The sequence below is a fragment of the Neomonachus schauinslandi genome, chromosome 3 (genome assembly GCF_002201575.2).
Source record: "Neomonachus schauinslandi chromosome 3, ASM220157v2, whole genome shotgun sequence".
NCBI classification, from domain to species: domain Eukaryota; kingdom Metazoa; phylum Chordata; class Mammalia; order Carnivora; family Phocidae; genus Neomonachus; species Neomonachus schauinslandi.
Genome location: NC_058405.1, coordinates 164942204 through 164960912, shown reverse-complemented (window position 1 = coordinate 164960912; position 18709 = coordinate 164942204).

The following is an 18709-nucleotide window of genomic DNA, read 5'->3' as shown; positions in this document are numbered from 1 at the left end:
AATAAGTGATTGAATAACAAACTTTTAAAGGTATTTATACCTTTATCTCCAAATTTGGTTATTTTCTTCAAAAAATACCCAGAGGAGAAATTGATGGGTAGGTAGATGTGTATATTTTTTAAACTCTTGGTCAGAATTTTCAAATTGCCTACAGAAAGTTTTTGCCAATTTACACACCCACTGGGTATATATGGGAATGCCTGTTTCTCCACCTGGGCCACTACTGACTTGTTGAAATCTATGTAATTGATGGTTGAAGAATAGGGTATTCTTACTAGTTTTAATGTACATTTCCTGTAGGACAAGTGATGTTGAAATTTTTAAGTATCTTTTACTATTTGCTCCTTTGACCAGCAAAATTCATTGCTTTGGGAAGGAGAGCTGGTCTCTCTGAGTCTTGGGGGCCACAGCCTGGGCTACTCGGAATGAAAGGGCTGTCCTGTGACTCACAAGCCACCTGCTTCTCAGGCAATTTCGCAGGGTGTCATCCTCATTGGTAAAACAGAAAAGCAGGGAGAGTCCAACTGTACCTTGCTCCTGGCAGGTTTGCCTCTCCCTGCACCGTGACCCAGGCAATTTGGGTTTATCTTTTGGATCTTAGGAATTTAGCAGCGGGCTTTGGTCACCACCTCCACTGATATTTACCTTCCCCTAGGCAGAGAGTCTCCAAGCTTTTTTGGTTTTGTCCCCATGCTGGCAAACCATTTTCAAGCATGTCTTTCCAGGTTACATCTATTAACTAATAAAATCTAAGCATGTACTATAATACTAATGTATTAAGTTCATGCAAATCTATTACATGAAACTCAAAAGTTTATTTATTTATTTGAGAGAGCGCACGCGGCACAAGCTCAGGTGCAGGGGGCGGGGAGGGGCAGAAGGAGAGGGAGAGAGAATCCCAAACTGACTTCACACTGAGCCCGAGGCTGGGACCTCAACCCGGAGATCAGGACCTTAGCTGAGATCAAGAGTCAGATGCTTAACCGACGGAGCCACCCAGGCGCCCCTGAAACCTAACATTTTGAAGGGAGACATTAAAAACATATACATGACTGGCAGCTCCAGCACTCCTTCTTGCTGCTCAGTGATGCTGCCTTCTGGGCTCTGCAACGTTGGGAGTCCAGCGCTCTGGCGCAGTTGCAGGAAAGCGGGTTGTCTCCTGTCTGAGCAGGCGGGCTGTTGGCGCATGTCTTAGGGAGCTCGACCTTCTCCACCACAGACCAGCTGGCTGTATAAACCAGCACTTTCTACGGGGTGCTGTCGAAGGGTAACTTGACACTGGGAAGGGTTGTTCAATAAAATGAATGCGGCCTCCTCCGACGCACACTTTCTATGGGGACTGGGAACCTTTCTCGCTCCACTTGCTCTCTGCTATCTCACCATCTGTGGCTAATCTGCTTGTTCAAAGATGACCTTGACATTTGAGCAGAGGCAGGTGAAGCCGGATCCTGGTCAGGACCCACCCTTGGCTGTTATGGTAGATTTTGCGTCACGATGATCCAAGTGAGCCAAGTATTTGCCTCACACCATACTGTGTCAACATGTAAGGTCTCTGGCAGAGAAATATACACGCAAAATAACGTAAAATCTAAGTGAGGTAATAAAAGACACGACACACAGAAGTTATGACGGGGATTTCTTAACAGTAAAATTTACCACCAAGTGCTTTCAAGGAAATACCTTTCCCTAAAGAGAGAAGAAAACTCAAAGAGATTTGAGTTAAAAACTTTGGCAAGGAGGAAATGAGAACCTCAGGAGTAGGGCCTGCTGATGCCACCACCGAAGGCCACGCTGTATTTGAAAGGGCAAGCGTCTCTGGAGCCAGACAACTGGATTTTTAAAAAAAATTTTTTTAATTTATTTGAGAAAGAGAGAGAGCAAGGACAAGTTGGGTGAGGGGCAGAGGGAGAAGCAGACTCCCCGTTGAGCAGGGATCCTGACACGGGGCTCGTTCCCAGGACTCTGGGATCATGACCTGAGCCGAAGACAGATGCTTAATGGACTGAGCCACCCAGGTGCCCCAGGCAACTGGATCTGAACTAGCTTTGGACCCCAAGCCTGCTGTGTGCTAGCACTGTAACCTTTGACACTAAGATCTTCAGTCTACAGAGAGGGGAGAAAAATAATCCTTTTGTCTTAGCAACATCACGAGGGTCAAACAAGAGAATGCCCAACAACCATTCTGCCTATGATAGTCGCTCAATAAATGTGTTCATTCCTTCCTCACCCTCTTTGGGCCACGGGGATTTCTTTCATGACTGCTTATGCCCTGATTTCAGAGTTGGCCTCTTTTTTCTTCTAGCATTCATATAGATCATTTCTCAAAGAGTTCCCTCAGCTACCTAAAAGATGCCTTAAATATGAAACTTCTATTTTAAAAGTCTATGCTCCATTTGATCATTTCTAAGACTGTAATGCAACCAAATAATAGTTCTGATAAAGTCAGTGGGTACAGCCTCAGGTGCTTCCATAATAGGATTCGCATCAGCACTGTTTTTGGCATTGGGAGCTGTTTTGTTTAATTATAGGCGACTCCAGTGTTCCACGAATTCACATATACAGCAAAATGCGCACTCACACCCACCGAAGAAAACCTGTTTTAGGAGAAATTTCTCCATCCGGCTCTTTCTGTTCAGTTTTTCTTTGCTCCATATTCAGTTCTGTAAATACAGGTTTATATTTAGCCCTTTTTTGATTCCCCATATGTTCCTTCTAAAAACATTCCCTGTTAAGGGATTTTCACTAGTCGATCTTGTGGAGAACTACTGAGTGGGCACGACCCCGGGCAGGCGTAACTGAGGTGTGTATGTTGGTGGCATCACAACTAAACCAGGAGGGAAGGAACCCTTCCAACAAAGTCGTGCCCCGCAGCTCTCCCTCTTTTCTGGGAAACTTGCTGCTGATGGACCAGGAGTGTCATACATGGTGGGTGTGGAGGCTGACTTCATGCCCCTTTCGCCATCTCTGCTCTGTGGGGAGTGGGCAGTCAGAGGATGGGAAAGGTCAGGTCACGGCATCACAGACCAGAGGTAACCAGCTTACTAGCCGGGAGGGGCCAGGATGCCGACTGGTCCAGGGGTGGGTCAAGCTGGAGTGCCCAGTCCGGCCCAGTCCAGCCCAGGGCTTGAACTCCAGACCTGCAGTTCTCTGAAGGAGCTGCTCCTGTTCTCGGGAAACAACTTACACTTGGCCCAAAAGGACAGGCAGGGAGAGGGGAAAGGTTTCAGAGCTAGTGAGACTGGCCCTGGAATCCCTCCACATGCCCCCTAGAATCAATCACCCGAGGCCTTGGTTTCCTTATCTCTAAAGGGGTCCACATTACGTGCTTTGGATGGTTGTGAATGTGTGTGGCACTCACTAGCGCTCACTGAACAAGACTGTGCCTCAGTGGCCGTCCCTGGACTCTACTGTTTGCCCGTCTATGCCAGGCCTCGCTCTCATTCTCCTGAATTTAGCTCCTGTGTCATAAAACACACCTTGGATTGCCTTTCAGTCCTTTGTCTTTTTAATCTGTTGTTTTTGTTTTCCATCCTTTTCGTTCGGGGTGATTTACCCCAGTAAAGAGTTCAGCTTCTTTTTTTCTAGAAACTTTTTTCCACGGTGGTTGAAGGTTACCACATTTACTTACCTTAAGCTAAGGGCCCCTGGGAGAAAATCACCAGGAGCCCGGGGTTGGGGGGAGATGGGGTGTTCTTTGCTCAGCTTGTTTATTTATTTATTTGACAGAGATACAGCGAGAAGGGACCACTGAGCAGGGAGCCGGATGTGGGGCTCGATCCCAGGATCCTGGGACCATGACCTGAGCCGAAGGAAGACGCTTAACCGTCTGAGCCACCCAGGGGCCCCTACTCAGCTTGTTTAAGAAACCTTCCTCCAGCCTTCGCCAGCCCCAGCGGCTCTGAGCGCCTGGTGGGCGAGGGGTGCTCCTTCCCCTCCCCGGGAGTTCCCACGACTGTCACGCCAGGCCTCTCTGCCCTTTGACACACTTTGGGAAGCCTGAAGTTCCTCCTCCTGGGAGCAGGCCTGCAGGCAGAACACGCGCTCCGCCGCTCCTCTGCTCTAGAAGGACCTGGGCGGCCTGCAACTAGAAGCCGCGCCTTCCAACCTCTTCTCTCTCCGTAGAGGAGATCTTCTTTGCCTTCAGCTTTACGCGCTTACTTCTCAGCTTGTTCAGAACCCAGAGAACAGGAGAGATGCTATTTCTTGGGGTCCCTTCCAAGACCCCAACAGTACCGTCAGTGGGTGAAGCTGGCGACGGGAAAGGCAGTGGGAGTGGAGGGGACTGTGGGACCCTGAAGAGCGCGTACGGTGCAGAGGGAAGAGCCAGCTCAGCTCTGGCTCATCGCTACCTTGTGGGCATTCGGACCCACTTTGGCCCGACATTTCAAAACTTTTAAAGAAAGCCAGAGATCTTGGTTTCTATCTGCTATTCCCCCTACTCTTAAATGTTGACAATGAAACTATAAAAACAAAACCCCGTGGTGTGGGACAAGCAAAGCACACTGTCAGTCTGAGACAGTGGGCTCCACCCCGTCCGGAGCCCCAGGGCGCCCTCCTCCCCTGTCCCCTGTGCCCGTAAGTCTAATTCCATCGTCCCGCCTGGAAAAACATCCTCACATCTCACCAGGATACTCGGACTCCAAATGTCCCGTGTCTTCCGAGGAGGGGCACTGTTGTAAGTTCGTGAGTTAGTTTGGACGTGCAAGTTAGCATTTTTATTTGATAATACACCGTTTTCCTTTTGACAATCTGTTTTGATGTCGCGTAAAATGTATCCACTTTGAGAGTTACACACAAATTAACAGGCACAGGCAAATGGTCCCATCCCTTTCCTTGGAATCATCAAAAGATAAACAGTCCACAGTTCCTTACCAAAGGAGACACCGTACCTGTGGGTACCACTGAACCCCAGGCTGGTAAAACACACGCAAAATGTGACACCCTCTACGAACTTTTTTTTTTAAATTTATTTTTATTTATTTTTAAAGATTTTTTTTATTTATTTGCAAGAGAGAGAATGAGAGACAGAGAGCATGAGAGGGAGGAGGGTCAAAGGGAGAAGCAGACTCCCTGCCGAGCAGGGAGCCCGATGCGGGACTCGATCCCGGGACTCCAGGATCAGGACCTGAGCCGAAGGCAGTCGCCCAACCGACTGAGCCACCCAGGCGCCCCTCTCTACGAACTCTTGAGCATCATTGACTCAGAAGCGTCTAAGAAGTGGAATTTGGACTTAAAGACCCTGAAGTGAGGTGGCAATAATTTGGTATGATGGTTCTGAACTGTAACAACCATTCATTTGTTCCTTCGTCACATATTTACTCAGCCGTTCTCTGAAAACCACTGCTGAGATGGCCATACCCACCGGGACGCAACACTGGAAACTTCTGCCCCCCGTTGCCGCCTCCTTTGTGTTGCTGAAGGAGGACATGGGGGCTCCTGCGCCCCGCTGCCGCCGGGAACAGGTGTTACCTCCCTGGCAAAATGAAAAGCCCCACTGTTGCCATTGAAGTTGCACATGCCCTCCAGGTATATGGGGCAGCTCTCCTCTTCCCCGAGCCAGGGGGGGCCTGTGAAAACATGGAGGAGCCGCAGAACTTAAGAAAGACGGTGGTGAATGTGGTTATGCCGGGACTGTATATGCTTATCTTTCAGTCGCACCCCCTGGAGCTTTATTCCTGCGCTTCTTGCATATCCTTAAGACTGCAACTCTTTAACTGGAGGGCAGTCAGCCTCCCCGCCGGTGTCCCCCAGGGCTCTGTGGCTCCCACCGAGGGGCCCGGGTAGATGATGCAGAGATGCCTCCCCCACAGGCTGCAAGCTGTTAGTGGGGTTTGGGGACTGCAAAGGTTTCAGTGTCCCTGGGACTTTGTCTTCACACTTAATCTCTTGCCACTTCCCCCTTGCTTGAGGCCAGTCTCTGGAAAGTTTCTGGCAGCTGCCTGGGGGCTTTTGAATTTTCTATTCCCCTGCTGGGAATGCCTTTCTGCCCCCACCTTTAGGTTGTTGCTGCCTTCAAATCTTCTAATTTTTGAAGCTTCTAATCTTCTAAATTTCCATTTAAATGTCCCCCCCACCCTGCCTTTGCGCCCTCTCCTTCTGTTCAAATGGCTGGCCCTAGTGTGTTAGTGAAGAGGCCAGGCTACCCTGCAGTAGGGAGTCAGCTGAAACCCATTTCAGTGGTTTACCACCACAAAGGCTTATTTCTTGCTCACGCAACAATCCAGGGACTCAGAAATCCAGCTCCTCTAGTTTGTCCATCTCTGAGGGTGTGAGATGGGCAAGAGAGGGCTCTCAGGCAGGGGCGACATGGCCCTGAACCAGGCACATGGCCCTGAACCAGGCACATGGCCCCAGGTTCCCTGGGAGGGGGCTGGGAAAGTCGTCTTCCCTTACAGAGATTATTCCAGTTAATCCTCACAGCAAGCCTCAGAGGTCAATGGGAATAGCCTGCTCATTTTACTGAGGCTGAGATGCTAAGTGACTCCCCCTCAAGGCCACGCAGCTAAGTGGCGGAGCTGGGATTAGAACCCAGGGTGCCAGCCTCCAGAGCCCCCTCAGAACACACTCTGTATTGCCCATGTTGCTTCCATGTTAAAGATAACAAGAAAATTGGTAATATATCAATTATATATTTTATTCAGTGTTAGAAACTCAGAGCTTTACAAGTATGCTTGTTACTTATTCCTTGCATAGTCATAGTTTAGACAAAAAATACAGTTTTGCTATGAAGGCGTAGGAACCGTCTAGAACAAACGGTTCTCAAAGTCTGGCCCAAAGCTCCTGGGGAACCCTGAGACCTATCTAGGGGATCCACAAGATCAAAACTGTTCTCATAATAATACTAAGATGTTTGTTATTTGCCTTTTTTGCTCTCATTCTCTCATGAGGATACTATGGAGTTTTCCAGAGGCTCCCTACATATGATAACGTCATTGCTCTGATGTTAACATGCTCTGATGCTAAGAAGCATGGTTGTTACTTTAAAATGAATTAACAAATAATTTACTGTTTGAGGTTTTAACTTCTTAAAACTTAAAATTTCTAATATGATATATATCAATAGGTATAACCCACACAAACAAAAGTTCTTTGGGGTCCTCAATAATTTTAAGGAGTTTAAAAGATCCTGAAACCGGGATGCCTGGGTGGCTTGGTCTGTTAAGCGTCTGCCTTCAAGTCCCACATGGGGCTCCTTGCTCAGCAGGGAGCCTGCTTCTCCTTCTGCCTGTCTCTCCCCTCTGCTTGTGCTCGCTCTCTCTGATAGATAGGTAAATAAAATCTTTTAAAAAAAGATCCCGAGACCATAAAGTTTGAGAAGTGCTATTGGGTTAGAAGTTCAAGGCAATGTGTTTTCTGATAACACTTTAAACTCCAGTGTATAACAATTAAGAGTCTCAGTTTCAAAAATATCTTTTAAAAATGCCTATGTCTCAATTTCTATGTCTTTAAAATGAGGTTATAGTACAACTATAATACTAATCTATATTACAACATTAAATAAAAGATTAACTAAAAAATTGACCATAGTAGCTTGGATTAGAACCGAGTATTCTAAAGAAAAACCAAGAGAGGAATATTAACAATAAATTTAAAGAAATTTCCACAGGGGCACCTGGGTGGCTCAGTCGTTAAGTGTCTGCCTTCGGCTCAGGTCATGATCCCAGGGTCCTGGGATCGAGCCCCGCATTGGGCTCCTTGCTCGGCGGGGAGTCTGCTTCTCCCTCTGCTGCTCCCCCTGCTTGTGCTCTCTCTCAAATAAATAAATAAAATCTTAGAAAAAAAAAAATTTCCTCATTTTCTGTTCCTTTTCTAACCTCCATTCTTTCTCAAGAATAGTGGGAAAATGTGTCCAATTTGCTTTCACCACAACATTCCATCCATGAAGGCTTCTACTTTTTGGAGATCAGCAGTCTAATCAATTTGCCTTGGCCCACATTAATGAAAAAAAAATCTCTACAGGTGAAATTTCATGGTAACGAAATTCATTTTAACTGCATACTGTGTAAACAGACAGCTCTTGAGCTTGGGTGATGGCTTGGTGTGTTTTCTCATGCTGCTGTCACTAGGGTAAATTTCAGTTTAAAGAAATCAAGTAGCCACTCTCTCCCAGTTTACAGCAGTGGCTATGCAATGGCCCAAGAGCTTGATCTTTATAATCCATTTTACCTTCACAGAGAGGGCTAGCCACATGGGCAGCACATTCACTGCAATAGAATACAATGTCCGAATAACTTGATATTTATAATCCGTTACTTTAATAGAAGGTAAGCTGTATGAGCACAGAGTAGCTCGTTTACGAAATGACAGATAAGACCTGCCTAAGGGCACAATGATGTTTGATTTAAGGCTTAATAACAGCGGATTTATTTAAAGTGTTCTCGTTTTTGGAAATTTTAAGATTCTAAATGTAAATAATAGAGGGTCTTATTAAGAGATTACTACATGCAGGTGTTACGGTGTTACATGTGGTGATTGACATGTTTTAGCTCACTGCCCACCTCCTCCTCCAAACAGCCTAATGATGGAGGCATTACTATTATTCTACTTTTACAAAAGGAAGGAAATAGATCTTTGCAGGATTCCAACTCAGACACTGATTCAATAACCCACACTCTGAACCACTGTCCTATACCAGTTTCCACTATAAAATTGTGGATTTTAGTGAAATCCATAAAATATTTTCTTTTTTTAAAATTTATTCAGAGAGAGAGAGAGAGACAGAATATGTCTCTGGGAGAGAGCGGGGAGGGGGGGGGTCAGATGGAGAGGCAGACTCCCTACTGAGCAGGGAGCATGGGGCTTGATCCCAGGACCCTGGGACCATGACCTAAGCCGAAGGCAGATGCTTAACCGACTGAGGCATCCCTGAAAAAAAAGTATTTCATTTAAATTTTGCCCTCATTTGTTTGTTTCTTGCTGCTTCGGCTGCTATTATGGGTTGAATTGTGTCTTCTCAAAAGATATGTTGAAGTCTTAACACCCAGTATCCATGAATGTGACTTTATTTGGAAATAGGCTCTTTGCAGATGTAATCAAATAAAGATGAGGTCCTACTGGATTAGGATGGGCCCTCTATGCAATGACTGGTGTCCTTATAAAGAGGAGGCGATTTGGGACACAGATACCCAGGGAAAAGACTGCCACGTGAAGATGGAGGCAGAGACGGGAGGTATGCTGCCATGAGCCAAGGAAGGCCATGGGCCATCAGAAGCTGGAAGAGGCAAGGAAGGATTCTTCCCTTAGAGCCTTTGGAAGGGCTATGGCCTTGATTTCAGACTCCTAGCCTCCTGAACTGGGAGAAAATACATTTCTGCTTTTAATAAGCCACCCAGTTTGTGGTACTTCGTTATGGCAGCTCTAGGCAACTAATACACCAACTTCATGGGCTGGAGCCCCAGCTGAACCTAAGACCCTAAGAGTGAGGCCTCCACGACTGCACTCCTGTGCCCGGCAACGAGCAGACACCTGCTGGAGAGATTCCCATCAAACCAGTGGATGATAGGACCAAACTGAGCTGATCATGGGGTCTGGGTCCTGAGACTGTTCTGAAGGTCTAGTTTTGTAATGAGAGATCACGGAGCATCTTCAACAAAAAAGAGATACTGCCAGATATTTAAATATCTTCTGGAACAAGGCAGGATATAAAGAAAAAATCAGGTGTTTGAACCAGATGCCATGAACTTGTAGGCCACGGGGAGCCACTGAAATGCAAAGCTCTAACGACCGTCGGCAGCTGGCTAACGGCAGCGGGCTGTTAGCCGACAGGTGGCGATGTCCCGCGGCAAGACGGGGGTGGGGGGGGAGGGGAGTGCGCTGCCAGGGCCGGGCCCTCCAGGACACTTCGGTCGCCACAACCACCTGGGATTACACGAATGGCGACTGAACAGTATTTTTAAATGGGCACCGAGAGGCAGGAAGGTCGCCAATCCTGTAAGTAGGAAAAAGCTGGGGCAACAGTGAAGGGATCAGTAACAACAAAGATTAGTGAGTGCTTACTGCAGGTCAGGCACTGGGGTCAGCACTGAGCATGAGGGACCCGCCTTCCTCCTCACATCAAGCCCAGCTGGGCAAGGCCCTGTGGGAAGATCCTCCTTTTGCAGAGGAGGAGAATGAGGCACAGAGATGCTAACTCACTTTTATGTAGTTGCCCTCCTCTGGTGCCAGAAGCAACCGGTGAGTGAGGTGGGTATTATCATCAGCCCCATTTACAGGTGAGAAAATGGAAACTAGGGGAGTGGCAGTGCCTTGCCCAAGGCTGCATGATTAGGGACTAGCGAGAGGGGAGCTAGAGTTCAAGTCCTGCAACCCCAACCCCCCAACTCTTGCACTGCACCGTGGTGGAGCTGGTACCATTTTTTTTTTTCTTTTCCCCAATCAGACTCTGAACTGAGAGCAGAGCCCCACGTGGGGCTTGATCCCAGGACCCTGAGATCATGACCTGAGCCCAAACCAAGAGTCTGATGCTCCCCCAACTAAGCCACCCAGGTGCCCCGGAGGTGGTACTTTTGGTATGGGGAGGGGCCACCTCTTCATCTTAGAACGGGCAGAAAGATGTCGCTGGAGATCATGCTTCCATTCCACCAACACTTATCAAGGTCTGTGCTAACTCATGTCATCTGTTGACTGCAAGTGTGGAGAGGAGACTTTTGTCTTTAAAACACATGTTCATCTTTTGGGATAGTATTTGTTGTTTGGCAAATAGGACAGTAAGCTAGCTATCTCTGAATTCTCTACCAGGATCTTATAGAATGTTTATATTCCATGTACTTTTTCTTCCTAAAAACAAACAACAGAAAACACACCACTCGTTTGGACTCCTGTGATTCTCGAGGTGCGCACTGGGCACTCAAGCCAGCTTAAGCAAGAAAAGGAAATGCGTTCTCAGGTTACACTGGTGTCCCATAGGCTCCGAGAAGCCAGGTGCAGCCAGGAAAGGCTGTGGCCAGGGGACCCCCCAGCTGCTCCCTGCGACCAGCTTCTCCATTCCACTCCCTGCAAACTGAGGACGCCCCGCGCTGGTGCGACTTTACATCTCCTTTGTTCAAGGGACCAGCCCAGACTGAGTATGTCAGGGCTGTTTTGCTTCTGCAGGGGACAGAGAAAGCAGTTCAACCTGGTGTAAGCTAATTGGGGAATTTAACGGCTCCAATAACTGAAAATTCTTGGCCAGCTGGACCCAGGTGGCGACGGCACCATAAACAGTGGCCTCTCCCTCCTCTTGCACCCCCACCGGCTCCATTCTCGGCTGGCTCAGCCCTCTTGGGACCCGATGACCAACAGGACCTCCAGACTTCTATCCTTTGCCAAAACTCTGCTTTTCTGAGAGTTCCACTCTCGGGAAGGGCTGCAGGTAAGCCCAGCTTTGGTCACATGGCCATTTCTGGACCACCCATGGGCAGATGGAAGGAAATGCTCATTGCCAGGCCTGGAGCCAGGGCCAAGGTCGGCCCTCCCCCAAACACATAACAGTAAGAGCAAATGCTACATGAAGTCGATTGTTGGGTACAGTTTTAAGTACTTTAGATAAGTTAAATTGTTTTAACCTTATCTTCTTTGTTTGCTAATTTAATCAGCATATCGTCCCCTTTTATAGGTGGGGAAATTGAGGCGCAGATGAATGTGTCTTGGCTCAGGCCTCAGAGCTATATATAACTTGCAAGAGCTGGGATCTGACCTGAACTCTGAGGCCACAAAAGCTGGGCTCTTGACCATTAGCAGAAGGGATCTGCCACCAGCAAAATGGGCCATGGATTCTGGGCTAATAACAATAAGAACAGATGTCCAATAGCCGCTCTGAATTCTCGCTCTGTGGAGAGAATGTATCCAGCCTGGGTGGGGTACCCACCCCGGCCCAGGGTGGGATCATGTTGTTCCAAGGTGACTGCTTCTACTGTGGCCTAGTACATGGACTAGTTCCAAAAAACAGGAGGGACAAAAGAAAAAACACCCTTCCACCATTATTCTCTGGGGAGGTGGTTGGGGAAAGGCAATTTAATCATGGGGATAAAAATAAAAAGCTATCAACCATAGGCCTCTGGGTGGACTTACTTATATTTTATCCCATTCTAAGTTCCGCTTCCCGCAACGGGCTGTGTGGGCATGAAGAGTTCAACAGGGCACAGGGTGCCCACTGGGCTGGAGGGGATGCCCAACAAATTCCCTGATTAGTTGTCTGGGAGAGGACCGAGAAAAGCCCAGGCTCCCTTGCTATTAGGAAAAAGCACGTCATTTTTTAGATTGCTATATTATGGTTGAACTGCACTTTGAAATTTGGGTGATGCAGAAATGGAATCTATTTTTTTGCATTCCCCCAGCAACACTGTCAGTAGAACTGCCTTCAAGTGTTAGAATCCTAGCTGGAGGAAGGTGGTCAGTAGTCTCAGCTGACGTTGACACTGGGGCCCGGGAGTCATTATGAGATCGGCAGAGCCCCAAAGCAGGATCTACTTTACTGGAGGGCTAAACTAAGCCACCTGCTAAAAACTTCGACCTAACGCTTGAGATTTCTGTCTCTTTCACACCTGTGTTCTGTCAGCTTCTGCGGAATTGCGCTGTAGTAATGACCCCAAATCTCAATGGTTATCTCAACAAAGGTTTATTTCTCACTCTCGTTTCCCATATTACACAGTGCATTTGTGGCTCTGCTCCACGGGACCCGCGATGGAGCAGTGCCCCGCTCGGAGACGTGCAGTTCTTGAGCAGGGGAAGAGTAATGACACGGCTGTGCAAGGCACCTCGTGCTCCTGCCTGGAGGTGGCAAATGTCACTTCCATCCATGTCCCCCTGGCCAAAGCAAGTCACACAGCCAAGCCTGATCCTGTCCTGGCCCAGGGTGGGTGGAGAGACATCACTTCCTCCAGAAAGGACACCAAACACAGGTCTGGGGAAGGTAGACTGGATATTTAAAATAATTATCATCTACCACATACCCAGTATTTTTGGAGGATTAAACATTTATTTTCAAGTATTCAAAGAGAACCCCCGGCTGTTTTGGTTTTTTTTATAAAAACAGAGCTCCAATTCATGTCTACAATGCTATACAAGTTACAATGCCCTAAATGTTCTTTTTGGTGCTTCCTGAGCCCAGTGGCACCAATTAGAACCTTGGGAGGGCTATTGGACGTACTGAGAAGTGAACAACTTTCGAGATGAAGTGCAAGTAAATATAATGAGACGAACATCCTATGTTAGTGGAGTGCTGGAGAGGTTGGGAAGGTTCCGTCTTGTGAAGTCCTGTGCATGATTTCAGCATAAAGAATGGAGAGTGGGGAGAAGGAGGGAGGAGGGGGCCAGGATCTTTGTGCCAGGCTTTATGCATGAGGAGCCTGGGATCTAGGGAGCATTAGACATTGCTCAGGGTCATCCCAATTAAAGTATCAGAGGCAGAATTTATACTTTCATGGTTTCTCTGGCCCCAAAGCCCGTCCTTTTTCTTGTGCCCAATCCTGGCTCCCCAAAGGAAAGGGACCAAGAGAGGGAAGAAAAAAAATGGGGAGAGGAGAGCTGAGAGGTAGTAGCCACACAGAGATGTAGAGGAGGTAAGAGAGAAAGGAGACCCTGGGAGAGAGAAAAGGAGGAGAGAAGGCCAGATAAGGAAAAATGATACTGAAGGAGAAGAATACAGTTGGAGGACTGCCCCTAACTGACTTCAGACTTACTAGAAGCTGCAGTAATCAAGACAGTGTGGTGCTGTTAAGAGAACAGACAAACAGATCAATGGAGCAGAGCGCTCACAAATACACCCACGTAAATATAGTCAGCTGGGCTTGGACAAAGCAGCAAAAGCAATACAGTGGGAAAAAGACAGTGTTTTAAAAAAATGGTGCTGGAGCAACCGGACATCCACATACAAAAACATGAATCTAGACAGACCTTACACCCTTCACAAAAATTAACTGGAAATGACACAGACCTAAATTAAAATGCAAAGCCATAAAACTCCTACAAGATAACACAGAAAATGCAGACGACCTTGGGTTTGGCAATAACTTTTGAGATGTGACACGAAAGGCAATCTCCATGAAAGAAAGAGTTGATAAGGTGGACTTCATTACAATAAAAAATTTCTGGGGCACCTGGGTGGCTCAGTCAGTTAAGCGTCTGCCTTCAGCTCAGGTCATGAGCCCAGGGTCCTGGGATGGAGCCCCACGTCTGGCTCTGTGCTCAGCAGGGAGTCAGTTTGAGGATTCTCTTTCCTTCTCCCTCTGCCTAACCGCCCCCCACCAGCTCCCCACCCCACTAGCACTGTTGCTCTCTCTCTAAAATAAATGAACGAATCTTTAAAAAACACCTCAACAATAATAATCAGATTAAAAATGGGGCAAGCAACAGGTACATGAAAAGATGCTCAGCATCACTACTCATAAGGGAAATGCAAATCAAAACCATAATGAGATATCACCTCACATCTGTGAGAGTGGCAACTATCAAAAAGACAAGATGTGGAGAAAAGGGGATGCTAGAGCACTCTTGGTGGGAATAAAGTTTGGTACAGCCACTATGGAAAACAGTATGAAGAGTATGGAGGTTCCTCAAAAAATTAAACATAGAGCTACTGTAGGATCCAATAATCCCACTTTTGGGTTTATATCTGAAGGAAATGAAATTGTTATCTAGAAAAGATACCTATATCCTCATGTTCATTGATTGTAGCATTATTTACAAAGTCCAAGACATGGAAACAACCTAGTTCCATTGACAGATGAATGGATAAAGAAAATGTGGTGTGTGGGGTGATATACCTCATATAATATATATCATATAATATATATCATATGTATACAAATATATATTGGAATATTATTCAGCCATAAAAAAGAAGGCAATCTTGCTATTGGCAACAACATGGTTGGACCCTGAGGACCCTATACTAAGTGAAAGAAGCTAGACAAATATTGTATGAACTTATTTATATGTGGAATCTATTTATTTATTTATTTTTTATTTTCTATTTTTTTAAAGATTTTATTTATTTATTTAAGAGAGAATGAGAGAGAGCACATGAGAGGGGGGAGGGTCAGAGGGAGAAGCAGACTCCCCGCCAAGCAGGGAGCCCGATGAGGGACTCGATCCCGGGACTCCAGGATCATGACCTGAGCCCAAGGCAGTCGCTTAACCAACTGAGCCACCCAGGTGCCCTCTATTTTTTTAGAGAGAGAGCAAGTGAACAAGCAGACGGGGAGTGAGGGGAGGGGGAGAGGGAGAGAGAGAGAATCTTAAGCAGACTCCACATCCAGCACAGACCCCAATGCTGGGCTTTATCTCACCACCCTGAGATCATGACCTGACCTGAAACCAAGAGTTGGACGCTTAACCTACTGAGCCACTCAGGCACCCCTATGTGGAATCTATTTTTTAAAAAAGCTAAATTCATAGGGTGCCTGGGTGGCTCAGGTGGTTAAGCGTCTGCCTTTGGCTCAGGTCATGATCCCAGGGTCCTGGGATCGAGTCCCGCATCGGGCTCCCAGCTCGGCGGGGAGCCTGCTTCTCCCTCTGACCCTCGCCCCTCTCATGCTGTTTCTCTCTCGCTCACTCTCTAAAAAATAAATAAAATCTTTAAAAAAAAAAAAAGCTAAATTCATAGAAACAGAGTAGAATGGTGGTTGCCAGGAGCTGGGGGTGGGGGGAATGAGGAGATGTTGTTCAGAGGGTACAAATTTACAGTTAAAAGATGGATAAGTTCTAGGAATCTAATATTCAGCATGGTGATTATCGTTAACAATATTGTACCATATACTTGATAGTTAAGAGAGTAGATCTTAAATATTCTCACTACACACATGCATATACACACAAAATTATAATGTGAGATAACAGATGTGTTAACTAACTTTATTGTAATAACAATTTTGCAATACATACACGAATCAAATCATTACATTATATATCTTAAACTTAAACATGTCAATTATATCTCAATACAGCTGGAAAACAAAACAGGACAAAAAAAAAAGGGCCACCAAAAGTCATAAGATACCTAGGACTAAACCTAACTGAAGAGGCAAAGGATCTGTACTCAGAAAACTAGGGAACACTCATGAAAGAAATTGAGGAAGACACAAAGAAATGGAAAAACGTTCCATGCTCATGGATTGGAAGAACAAATATTGTGAAAATGTCTATGCTACCTAGAGCAATCTATACATTCAATGCAATCCCTATCAAAATACCATCAACCTTTTTCAAAGAAATGGAACAAATAATCCTAAAATTTGTATGGAACCAGAAAAGACCTCGAATAGTCAGAGGAATGTTGAAAAAGAAAAGCAAAGCTGGTGGCATCACAATGCTGGACTTCAAGCTCTACTACAGAGATGTAATCATCAAGACGGTATGGTACTGGCACAAAAACAGACACATAGATCAATGGAACAGACTAGAGAGCCCAGAAATGGACCCTCAACTCTATGGTCAACTAATCTGCGACAAAGCAGGAAAGAATGTCCAATGGAAAAAAGACTGTCTCTTCAACAAATGGTGTTGGGAAAATTGGACAGCCACATGCAGAAGAATGAAACTGGGCCATTTTCCTACACTATACATAAAAATAGACTCAAAATCGATGAAGGACCTAACAGTGAGATAGTAATCCATCAAAGTCCTAATGGAGAACACAGGCAGCAACCTCTGTGACCTCGGCCGCAGCAACTTCTTACTAGACATGTTTTCAAATGCAAGGGAAACAAAAGCAAAAATGAACTATTGGGACTTCATCAAGATAAAAAGCTTTTACTCACAGCAAAGGAAACAGTCAACAAAACCAAAAGACACTGACAAAATGGGAGAATATATTTGCAAATGTCTTAATCAGATAAAGGGCTAGAATCCAAAATCTATAAAGAACTTATCAAACTCAACACCCAAAGAACAAATAATCCAATCAAGAAATGGGCAAAAAACACGAACAGACATTTCTGCAAAGAAGCCATCCAAATGGCCAACGGACGCATGAAAAAGTGCTCAACATCACTCGGCATCAGGGAAATACAAATCAAAACCACAATGAGATACCACCTCACACCAGTCAGAATGGCTAAAATTAACAAGTCAGGAAATAACAAGATGTTGGTGAGGATGTGGAGAAAGGGGAACCCTCCTACACTGTTGGTGGGAATGCAAGCTGGTGCAGCCACTCTGGAAAACAGTATGGAGCTTCCTCAAAATGTTGAAAATAGAGCTACCCTATGACCCAGCAATTGCACTACTGGGTATTTACCCCAAAGATACAAATGTAGTGATCCGAAGGGGCATATGCACCCCAGCGTTTATAGCAGCAATGTCCACAATAGCCAAACTATTGAAAGAGCCTAGATGTCTATGGACAGATGAATGGATTAAGAAATGTGGTGTGTGTATACACACACACACACACACACACACAATGGAATAGTATTCAGCCATCAAAAAGAAAAAAGAAATCCTGCCATTTGCAATGACGTGGATGGAACTAGAGGATATTATGCTAAGTGAAATAAGTAAATCAGAGAAAGACAATTATCATATGACCTCACTCATGTACAATTTAAGAAACAAAACAGAGGATCATAGCGGAAGAGAGGAACAAATAAAACAAGACGAAATCAGAGAGGGAGAGAAACCATTAGAGACTCTTAATCATAGGAAACAAACTGAGGGTTGCTAGGGTGGGTTGGGTGGGGGGGATGGGGTAACTGGGTGATGGACATTAAGGAAGGCACGTGACATAATGAGCACTGGGTGTTATATAAGACTGATGAATCACTGACCTCTACCTCTGAAACTAATAATACATTATATGTTAATTGAATTTAAATAAAAATTTTAAAAAATGGACCAAAGACTTAGCAGACACTTCATTAAAGATATACAGATGGCAAATAAGCATATGAAAAGATGTTCCACATCATATGTCATTAGGGAACTTCAAATTAAAACAACTAGTACACGCCTACCAGAATGGCTAAAATTCAAAACACAACACCGAGTACTGACAAGGATGTGCAGCAACAGAAACTCTCATTCATTGCTGGTTGGTACAGCTACTTTGGAAGAGTCTGGTGGTTTCTTACAAAACTCAATATACTTTTACCATAAGATTCAGTAATCACAGTCTTCCGTACTGACCCAAAGGAGTTGAGTAAAAAGATTAGTGGTTGCCAGGGTTATGGCAGAGGGAGGAAGATTAATAGGTAGAGCACAGGGGAATTTTAGGGAGGTGACACTTCTCTGTATGATGCTATTATGGTGGATATATGCCATTACAGATTTGTCCAAACTCATAAAATGCTCAATACCAAGAATGAACCCTAAGATAAACTACGGTCTTTGGGTAATAATGATGTGTCAATGTAGGTTCGTCAGTTGTAACAAATGTACCACTCTGGTGGGGGGTGTTGATAATGGGGGGAGTGTTGGAGCAGGGAGTGAAAATTTGCGAAATCTTTGTACCTTCGTCCCAATTTTGCTGTGAACCTAAAACTGCTCTAAAAAATAAATTCTATTACGTAAATTTTTAAAAATAAAAATAAATAAACTGAGCAAAGAAGAAAAGTTAGTAAAAGACCTTCACTGCTGATCTTTGAAGGACATTTCAAGTCGGTTTTGCAGCTCCAGCCTTTGGAAGGTTAAAGAAATGTGGAGAGAGGCCGGCACGCCCCCTGCAGGAGGGGAGAGGCGAGAAGAGGGGTGGTTTAGGCTCGGCCTGAGGCTCTTACAGCAGGAATTACCAGGA